The sequence below is a fragment of the Salvelinus sp. IW2-2015 genome, unplaced genomic scaffold (assembly GCF_002910315.2).
Source record: "Salvelinus sp. IW2-2015 unplaced genomic scaffold, ASM291031v2 Un_scaffold2534, whole genome shotgun sequence".
In the NCBI taxonomy this organism is placed as follows: Eukaryota; Metazoa; Chordata; class Actinopteri; order Salmoniformes; family Salmonidae; genus Salvelinus; species Salvelinus sp. IW2-2015.
Genome location: NW_019943847.1, coordinates 102,930 through 112,494, shown reverse-complemented (window position 1 = coordinate 112,494; position 9,565 = coordinate 102,930). Strand labels below are relative to the sequence as shown.

The following is a 9,565-nucleotide window of genomic DNA, read 5'->3' as shown; positions in this document are numbered from 1 at the left end:
CAATAAGTGGTCCAGGTAGGGGTTAGGTTACCTATAATAGTAATTTTTATGTTTCTTTGTACAATAAGGTTGGGTAGGGTTAGGTTTTACAATAAGGGTTAGGTAGGGTATTTGCTTCTATGCCGATCTTAGACTGCATTAAATGTAGGTTCCAATATGCCGGCAATTTTTAGATGATTGTTCATGTGAACTTTTGCAACTTACTAGCGACGCGGGTCAATAGGTCTACTGGTTAATCTAGACAGTCAAATTACAATTTACTTTTGAAAGCTTTGTTTGAAATATACAAGATCGGTAGGATAGTATATAAAAAATAATCCTTTGGTAACATTTAATATGTATTGATCAATGATCAAATAGTTATACTCGCTTTTACCGTTCCTCACTCTATGACAACATTCATATGAGACTATTCGTTGGCTCAGTTTGTATGGGCTGGGGGCTGTGGTGTAGGCGTGTAGCATCGATACTTATTTAGCTAGTTATGATGGGCAGATCAGAGCTGTTTACCTGTTATACGCCTACTATTTACGCCTACATTCCTTTTTAGCGTTCTTTCTCCAGTTTGAGTCATTAACTTCTTGACTATTTAGAATCTTCTCGTTCTATATTTCGTTCTTTAGGGTTTACGCAATAAGGGTTAGGGTAGGGGTTAGGTTTACGGGTTTAGGGTTATTACAATGGGTTAGGGTAGGGGTTGAGGTTTTTTACAAAGTCAGGGTAGGGGTTAGGTTTACAATAAGGGTTAGGGTAGGGGTTAGGGTAACAATAAGGGTTAGGTTTACAATAAGGGTCAGGTGTTTACAATAAGTCAGGGTAGGGGTTGGGGCTAGGAGCAAGGATAAGGTTAGTAGATTGTTTAATTGTTAGTGTAGATGGACTATCCAAATTTTAAGAATTACCTCGCCGTATAAAGTAGTGCACTATATAGGGGGGGGGTGGTGTCCTCTTTTCTTTTCACAGTATCAACATTGTAAATGTTAAGTTATGTGACTCCCCAGGAAGATTTGTTTATATGATTCTAGAATAGGTAAAAAAAAAAACTTTCATCCCTACTCAGCTAACAGAAAGTACCAGAGCCATAGTTAGACTTGGCTAACATTACAAAGGGTTGTGGAAAAATCAATAACTACCTTGAAGTTCTCGCTTTTTCTTTCCTGGGACTCTCTTCTGACACCAGGGATTCAACGGTATTTTTACTGTACATTTGTAAGCCCACTATGGAGAGCTGTTGAAGGTATGTTCTGACACTGGCTCGCTTGGCTCCAACTTGGCTCAGTATTTGGCTCAGTATTTGGCTCATTAGGTGGGTCAGGATTTAATGTTTCACCAGTATTCACAAAGGTTGGTGCTTCTCTTTGTTTTGGAGACGGATGAGGAACATATTCACAAATGTTTAAACTCTACACTAACCGTCAGAGACACACTACTCCAAATGTTATGAAGATTATGGTCATTTGTACTCATGTCTACAGTGTTTTGTAAGACTACAAGACTAGATTTTCACTAACTGCCAAACACATATATTGTTCTTTAAAAAAAAAAGTGCATTGTCTCACACGAAAAAATACATTTCAAAATGAAAAGTAGTGTTCTGATCACTGGTTAACCACAACACCAGTTACCACGTTTACCTGGTTCTAAAAACAGGACCAGATTATTCAGTAGTAGTACATTTTTAAACACAGGCAGCATAGAAGTCCATTTTTATCATCGTAGGGAGTGGACACGTCATATGACACAATTTTAATGACAACGGAGCAGTCGTCGAATCATTTGGAGGATGTATATTTACAATGAAATGTTTGAACATCATAATAAACCTGCAAATTCTACATGTGCAAATTTGTATTTTTCTTCTTTGTTTTTACTTACAGGGATGTGTAACTGTTCACACCATTACCAGATACGATGGTATCCTGGTCCCAGATAGGCCTCTGTGCTCTCGTCAACTTCATCGCTGTCAATTGACATGACAATGAGCGACAGGGAGATGGCACAAACAGACTGGCTAGGACAAGGGTAGTCTTTGAACTATTTTATGATGCTTTTATACAGAACGGAAACAATAGTCAGACTATCCAAATAAATTATCTAGATGGTCATGCAACTGCTTGCGGTTAGGGAGGGCAGGTTAGGTTTACAATAAGGGTCAGGGTAGGGGTTAGGTTTACAATAAGGGTTTAGGGTAGGGGTTAGGTTTACAATAAGGTTAGGGTAGGGGGTTTTTAGATATCATGTTCATTTTTTTATGTATTCTTTTGTTTTTTTTTTTTTTTGTCTATTCGTGTGTATTAAATTTTTTTTACAATTTTAGCCAGCTTGTTAATTTATTTTTTTTACTCTGGTCTCAAGTTTTGATTTATGATACCTGTTTGTAGTATTATTATTTTTCTTATTTATTTCACATTGAATTATATACTGTTGTTCACATTTTCTTTAATATCTATGACGTTCTACTAGATTTTTTCAGTTTTATGTTTTATATCCTTTATTAGTAACTTCTTTTTTTTTCTTTTTTTAGGTTTTACAATTAAGGGTTTTAGTTGGTAGGCGGTTAGGTTTACAATAAGGGTTAGGGTAGGGGTTAGTTCCTTTCGATACAATAAGGATAGGTAGGGGTTAGCCGTTACATTAAGGGTTAGGGTAGGCGGTGTTTAGGTTTACAATAAGGGTTAGGGTAGGGGTTAGGTTTACGGTTAGGGTAAAGATTAGGGTAGGGGTTAGGTTTACAGTCAGGGTAGGGGTTAGGTTTACAATAAGGGTTAGGGTAGGGGTTAGGGTAACAATAAGGGTTAGGTTTACAATAAGGGTCAGGTTTACAATAAGTCAGGGTAGGGGTTGGGGCTAGGAGCAAGGATAAGGGTTAGTAGATTGTTTAATTGTTAGTGTAGATGGACTATCCAAATTTTAAGAATTACCTCGCCGTATAAAGTAGTGCACTATATAGGGAGTACGGTGGTATTTGGGACTCACACCTAACCACGATGACACAGATAGTATGATACAGTGCAGGAGCAACATGGCAGTGAGTACCTGTGAAACAAACACTGCACACGAAAGAGAAACACAAACCAGCCAGTGATGTGGTACTGACAACATGGGCCTCTACAGTAGTGATAACCAGCTGGAACATGGGCCTCAGTGAGGACACCGCTTGGCAGCTGCCCTCTACAGTAGTGATAACCAGCTGGAACATGGGCCTCTGGGAGGACACCGCTTGGCAGCTGCCCTCTACAGTAGTGATAACCAGCTGGAGCATGGGCCTCTACAGTAGTGATAACCAGCTGGAACATGGGCCTCAGTGAGGACACCGCTTGGCAGCTTGGCCACTATGGATGGTTGTGATCTACAGTTGCCTAATATATAGAAAGCGTACATTTACACACACTAACGAACACACTTTTGACAATGAAAGATGGTCTGAACTCAAGTATACAAATGCAGTCTCATAGCATTTTGTGAAAAACATAAAATAACAAGACATTTTCAAAGAGTGCATTAAGTCACATGATCAAAGATCATTTACATATTCAAACTTGTCAGTAGAGAGCACAATAGTACATAAATGAACAATTGGCATGCATGCGTTAGATTTACAAGCATTCAGATGAGTACCCTATTCCCTATATAGTGCACTACTGTTGATCAGAGCACTAGGGGTCACTACATAGGGAATAGTGTGCCCTCTGTCTAGCCACTGGACTCCTTCCATCCCAATGACACCCTATACCCTAGTGCCATAGGGCTATGGTCTAAAAGTAGTGCACTACATAGGAAATAGGGTGCCATTGGTCATACATACAAGGGGAGAACTTGGTCATATGCAACTTTTCAACTTTTCAAAGCTTTAATATACAAAAATATAAAAGAAAAAAAAATGACATACCATTCTACTTTTTCCCCCAAAAAAGTATAGTTCACATGTTTGAGAGGGTTAAGTTTTTTGTTATTGATCATTTTGTAAATGTTTAAGACTTTTTGGCAATTCCTTTAATAAAGTACCCTATTTTACAACTGAAATGTACGTAACGCTAGTTTCCAACTGATGACCAGTATTAAAATAAATTCCAATCTGAAAGCTCTACTGGAGGCGAACCAACACAACAAGCATGTGGTGGAGATGAAGATGCACCAATCAGGTGTTGGGATTTAACAGGAGCACCCGCCTTCAGTGGTTGGAGGCTCCTGTGGTTTGTCCAGCTTGATGTCAATCACTGGGGAAAAGATGGTTAAGGAAGCTTTGGAAACACATTTGCAAACACGTTAACCAGTAGGACAGACCTATAGAGACACAGCTGACCCTTAAACCGACTAGCCAAAATCTGAAACTGACCTTAACCTAACCCTGGCCCTGACCCTAACCTTACCTTAACCTAATTTTAAGGAATTAAATATTTGTTTATTTGAATCCCCATGAGCTTTTGCAGAGGTCCACCAAAAAACACAAAACTTGACAAGTAACACAAATTTATAGTACAACGATATACAAACAATAAACAATGCAAGAATAAAAACATGTGTGTTACAGTGTGTGTGTGTGTGTTACAGTGTGTTTGTGACAGTGTTTGTGTTACAGTGTGTGTCTGTGTGTGTGTGTGTTTGTGACAGTGTTTGTGACTGTGTGTGTGTGTGTGTGTTACAGTGTGTGTCTGTGTGTCTCCTATCATAGTCCAAGTCTCCTCCTTGACCAGTAGCTCTTCTCAATCCTACAGCTGGACACCAATGTAACACAAATGGAACCCTATTCTCTTCAGTGCACTACTTTCGACCAAAAGTAGTTCACTATATAGGGAATAGGGCTCTGGTCTAAAGTAGTGCACTATATAGGGAATAGGGCTCTGGTCTAAAGTAGTTCACTATATAGGGAATAGGGTGTTAGGGGCTCTGGTCTAAAGTAGTGCACTATATAGGGAATAGGGTGTTAGGGCTCTGGTCTAAAGTAGTGCACTATATAGGGAATAGGGCTCTGGTCTAAAGTAGTGCACTATATAGGGAATAGGGTGTTAGGGCTCTGGTCTAAAGTAGTTCACTATATAGGGAATAGGGCTCTGGTCTAAAGTAGTGCACTATATAGGGAATAGGGTGTTAGGGCTCTGGTCTATAGTAGTTCACTATGTAGGGAATAGGGTGCCATTTGGGACATAACAAAGGTGTGTCTGAAACTCGTGTATCTACTGCTCTCTATTGTCATAACATGGTACGGTTCTAACGTGTCTCTGCAGTATGACCTCTATGGCACTAGGTGGTGCTGTTGTTCATACATCTACTACTACAGCCCTACCATTTTCAAGGCAGCGATGCATAAGGGCGTGAACAGGACCACGTAGGAACCATCCAACATATTGCCCTCCTGTGGAACACAGAGCTCCTACTACTTTAAATAAGGTTTAGGACTCTATTCCATCTGGATCGCTGAAGCCTTACAGGAAATAGAAATATGAGGTCATTTCCTTTTTGGAGCCGACATCTGCAGCCTCCGCTGAACACGTTGCCTTTTATGTACATTTCAAATCACGCTGTAACTCTTGATAGAGCCCTTTAAAAAAAAAAAAGTGAGCTTAAAATCAATGCGGTAAAGATTTGCCTGCTTCCATCTTGTTTACTGTAACAGCCATTAGTAGGAACGGAGTAAATCACACCCACTTAAAGAGATTTTAAGATAGGTCTCTTTCCCGTAGTATATTATTCGCTACATTCAATACACACAGTAAGCAAAACAACAGCATTCTTCAAGAAAAGACTAAAGAAAATACAGAAGGAACTGGAGAGACTTCTAATAGCCCATTGGTTGTATATCATCTCTTCATTAAATGAGCTCACAGCCAGCCACCCCCATGTCTGATATATGACATCATTCTCCTGTCTCTCTGCCTGCGTCCCCAATGGCATCCTATTCTCTCTAGTGTATAGCGCGCTCACTTGTGATAAGGGTCCGGGTATAGACAATAGGGTTTCATTTGGGACCGAGCCTCCTCCCCCCCGGCAGGTTATATACACACCCAAATGACACGCTCCTTGGAGGCCATGGCAGGACGGTTTCCATGGCACCAGTGGTGTCTGTGTGTCTGTGTTCACCTGTTGTGCCTGTGTGTGCATGTGCGTGTCGTTTGTGTATGTGTGTGTTTGTGTTCACGTGTTGTGTGTGCATGTGCGTGTCGTTTGTGTATGTGTGTGTTCACGTGTTGTGTGTGCATGTGCGTGTCGTTTATGTGTGTGTTTGTGTTCACGTGTTGTGTCTGCATGTGCGTGTCGTTCGTGTATGTGTGTGTGTGTGTTCACGTGTTGTGCCTGTGTGTTCACGTGTTGTGTGTGCATGTGCGTGTCATTTGTGTATGTGTGTGTGTGTGTGTCCGGTATGTCATTGAGTCCTGTTAAATGTCATCTGAAGGACGTCCTGATAACATCACATATGCCTGGACATTTCCAGAGGATCGGCCAATCAGAATCCCCCATCCCAATGACACACACTACCATTGCAAAGGAGCCCTGTGGCCCCTGGTGACTGCACCAGCAGTCTGGTTTAGGGAAGACTGAGTCCTGCAGGAAGTCTGTTCCAGAGAAGCCCTATAACCTTCAGATGAGGAGGGATGACTAGCCACACAGGAAGTCATGTTAACCATTCTGTAGTGCGTTCTATTGAGGAGGAAGAGAACCAGGAAGTAGTGTTAACCATTCTGTAGTGGGCATTCTATTGAGGAGGTAGAGGACCAGGAAGTCGTAGTGGGCATTATATTGAGGAGGTAGAGGACCAGGAAGTCATGTTAACCATTCTGTAGTGGACATCCTATTGAGGAGGAAGAGAAACCAGGAAGTCATAGTGGACATTCTATTGAGGAGGTAGAGGACTAGGAAGTCATGTTAACCATTCTGTAAGTGGACATTCTATTGAGGAGGTAGAGGACCAGGAAGTCGTAGTGGGCATTATATTGAGGAGGTAGAAGACCAGGAAGTCATAGTGGGCATTCTATTGAGGAGGTAGAGGACCAGGAAGTCATAGTGGGCAATTATTGAGGTAGAGGACCAGGAAGTCGTAGTGGGCATTCTATTGAGGAGATAGAGGACCAGGAAATCATAGTGGGCATTCTATTGAGGAGGTAGAGGACCAGGAAGTCATAGTGGGCATTCTATTGAGGAGGTAGAGGACCAGGAAGTCATAGTGGGCATTCTATTGAGGAGGTAGAGGACCAGGAAAGTCGTAGTGGGCATTCTATTGAGGTAGAGGACCAGGAAGTCATAGTGGGCATTCTATTGAGGTAGAGGACCAGGAAGTCATAGTGGGCATTCTATTGAGGAGGTAGAGGACCAGGAAGTCATAGTGGGCATTCTATTGAGGTAGAGGACCAGGAAGTCGTAGTGGACATTCTATTGAGGAGGTAGAGGACCAGGAAGTCATAGTGGGCAATTCTATTGAGGAGGTAGAGGACCAGGAAGTCATAGTGGGCATTCTATTGAGGAGGTAGAGGACCAGGAAGTCGTAGTGGGGCATTATATTGAGGAGGTAGAGGACCAGGAAGTCGTAGTGGGCATTCTATTATTGAGGAGGTAGTGGACCAGGAAGTCATAGTGGGCATTCTATTGAGGAGGTAGTGGACCAGGAAGTCATAGTGGACATTCTAATTGAGGAGGTAGAGGACCAGGAAGTCGTAGTGGGCATTCTAATTGAGGAGGTAGAGGACCAGGAAGTCGTAGTTGGGCTTATATTGAGGAGGTAGAGGACCAGGAAGTCGTAGTGGACATTCTATTGAGGAGGTAGAGGACCAGGAAGTCATAGTGGACATTCTATGTACAGGTGCAGTAATCTATGAGCTGCTCTGACAGCTGGTGCTTAAAGCTAGTGGGGGAGATAAGTGTTTCCAGTTTCAGAGATTTTTGTAGTTCGTTCCAGTCATTGGCAGCAGAGAACTGGAAGGAGAGGCGGCCAAAGGAAGAATTGGTTTTTGGGGGTGACCAGAGAGATCTCTTAAACCCAACCCTTGGTAACACAGTGGCTACTGATCCGTTACATTCTAGTCTCTTAAACCCAACCCTAGGTAACACAGTGGCTACTGATCCATTACCTTCTAGTCTCTTAAACCCAACTCTTTTTTACTTGTGTAAAAACTATTCAATAAGACCCTTCTTGGGTACATTTGAGTGAGAGGTGCCCAATGCTAACCATTGCACAATTTGTGCTCCTTTTTTTTTTTCTTTTACAGGTGGTTCCCGGCTGATGACCTGTCCCCATAGCTGAGAGAAACCGAGGAGGAAAATCCATTTGTCCCCAATACTACAACGAATGTTTCTAACTCTACTGGTGAGGAAGAGGAGGGCAGACTTATCCATTGTTACTAAACTGTGTTCAATTTTTTTTTTTTTTTTTTTACAGTATCACTTTGTTCCCAGAAACGAGTCACATAAGGTATTCTGCAAATAGAATTAGAATATACAAATGTTTTTGCTTTTCAGTGAAGTTATGCCCATAATATGCTGGAAACCATTGTCAAGGAAACCGAGTTGAACACTTTTGTGTAAATTGTAACTTTTCTTGAATGCCAGAAATTCTGAGGACAGAGTATGTTACCTGTAGGAGAATATATCTCTCACAGGCCACTAATGAAATCATGTGTGGAGACTAGTTGCTATGGCATGGTAATAACTAATCAATGAACTAATTAAAACACTGGTATCGGCTATTATGCCAGTCAACATTGGAGGGGGTGTTTTGTAGGGGTGTTTTGTAAGGGTGTTTTGTAGGGGTGTTTTGTAGGGGTGTTTTTCAGCTGCAGGGACTGTGAGAATAGTCAGATTTGAGGGAAAGATGAACAGAGCAAAGTACCGAGAGATCCTTGATGAAAACCTGTTCCAGGGTGCTCAGTACCTCAGACTGGGGTATTGTGTGTTGATTGATGTGGGAGGGGGGGACAATTGAATCAATTTTAGAATAAGGCTGTTGCTTAACAAAATGTGGGAAAAAAATCAAGGGGTCTGAATACTTTCCGAATGCAATGTATAGCCACGGAATTAGCTGTTAGCTTGTTAGCTTGCAGCACCTTGCCCAATCTGTCTTCACTTGACCTGTAAAAGCAACATTAACTATGGGCGGAGCTATGGGAGAGAAGCAGAAAATACGTTTGTGACGCAGATCGAAGGTCAGATTCAGTCAGATCTGCCACTGACACCTGCTGGATGGTCCTGATTATGGAGGGGGTAGGAGGGGTATAAAGTAATGATTATGGAGGGGGTAGGAGGGGTATAAAGTAATGATTATGGAGGGGTAGGAGGGGTATAAAGTAATGATTATGGAGGGGTAGGAGGGGTATAAAGTAATGATTATGGAGGGGATCCAGTCCACTCTCTTCACCCCCCCCGCATGTCTGTGTGAGCTATTGTAGCTGCATCTCTATGGTAACAGCAGGTGATTTATGAAAAATGTATTTCATTTTAATGTGTGTATCCTCCTACTCAGTTCTCTTCCTGCTCTGTTCTCTTCCTGCTCTCATTCTATTCTCTTCCTGCTCTATTCTATTCTCTTCCTTCGCCTCTGTTCTGTTCTCTCTCTGCTCTGTCTATTCTTCTTCGCTGT

The 9,565-nt window shown here is 41.8% G+C and overlaps 1 long non-coding RNA gene across 1 annotated transcript in view; it reads right to left on the bottom strand.

The window, feature by feature from the left end:
• Positions 1-2,663: 2,663 nt before the first annotated feature.
• Positions 2,664-9,565, bottom strand: part of LOC112074202 (uncharacterized) — a 19,515-nt gene continuing 12,613 nt past the window's right edge. Inside the window, exons 2-3 of the long non-coding RNA XR_002894696.2 lie at positions 3,141-4,217; positions 2,664-3,106 (exon numbers count right to left, since the gene is read on the bottom strand). This is a non-coding gene — a long non-coding RNA (uncharacterized lncRNA). The remainder of the gene's footprint in view (positions 3,107-3,140; positions 4,218-9,565) is intronic.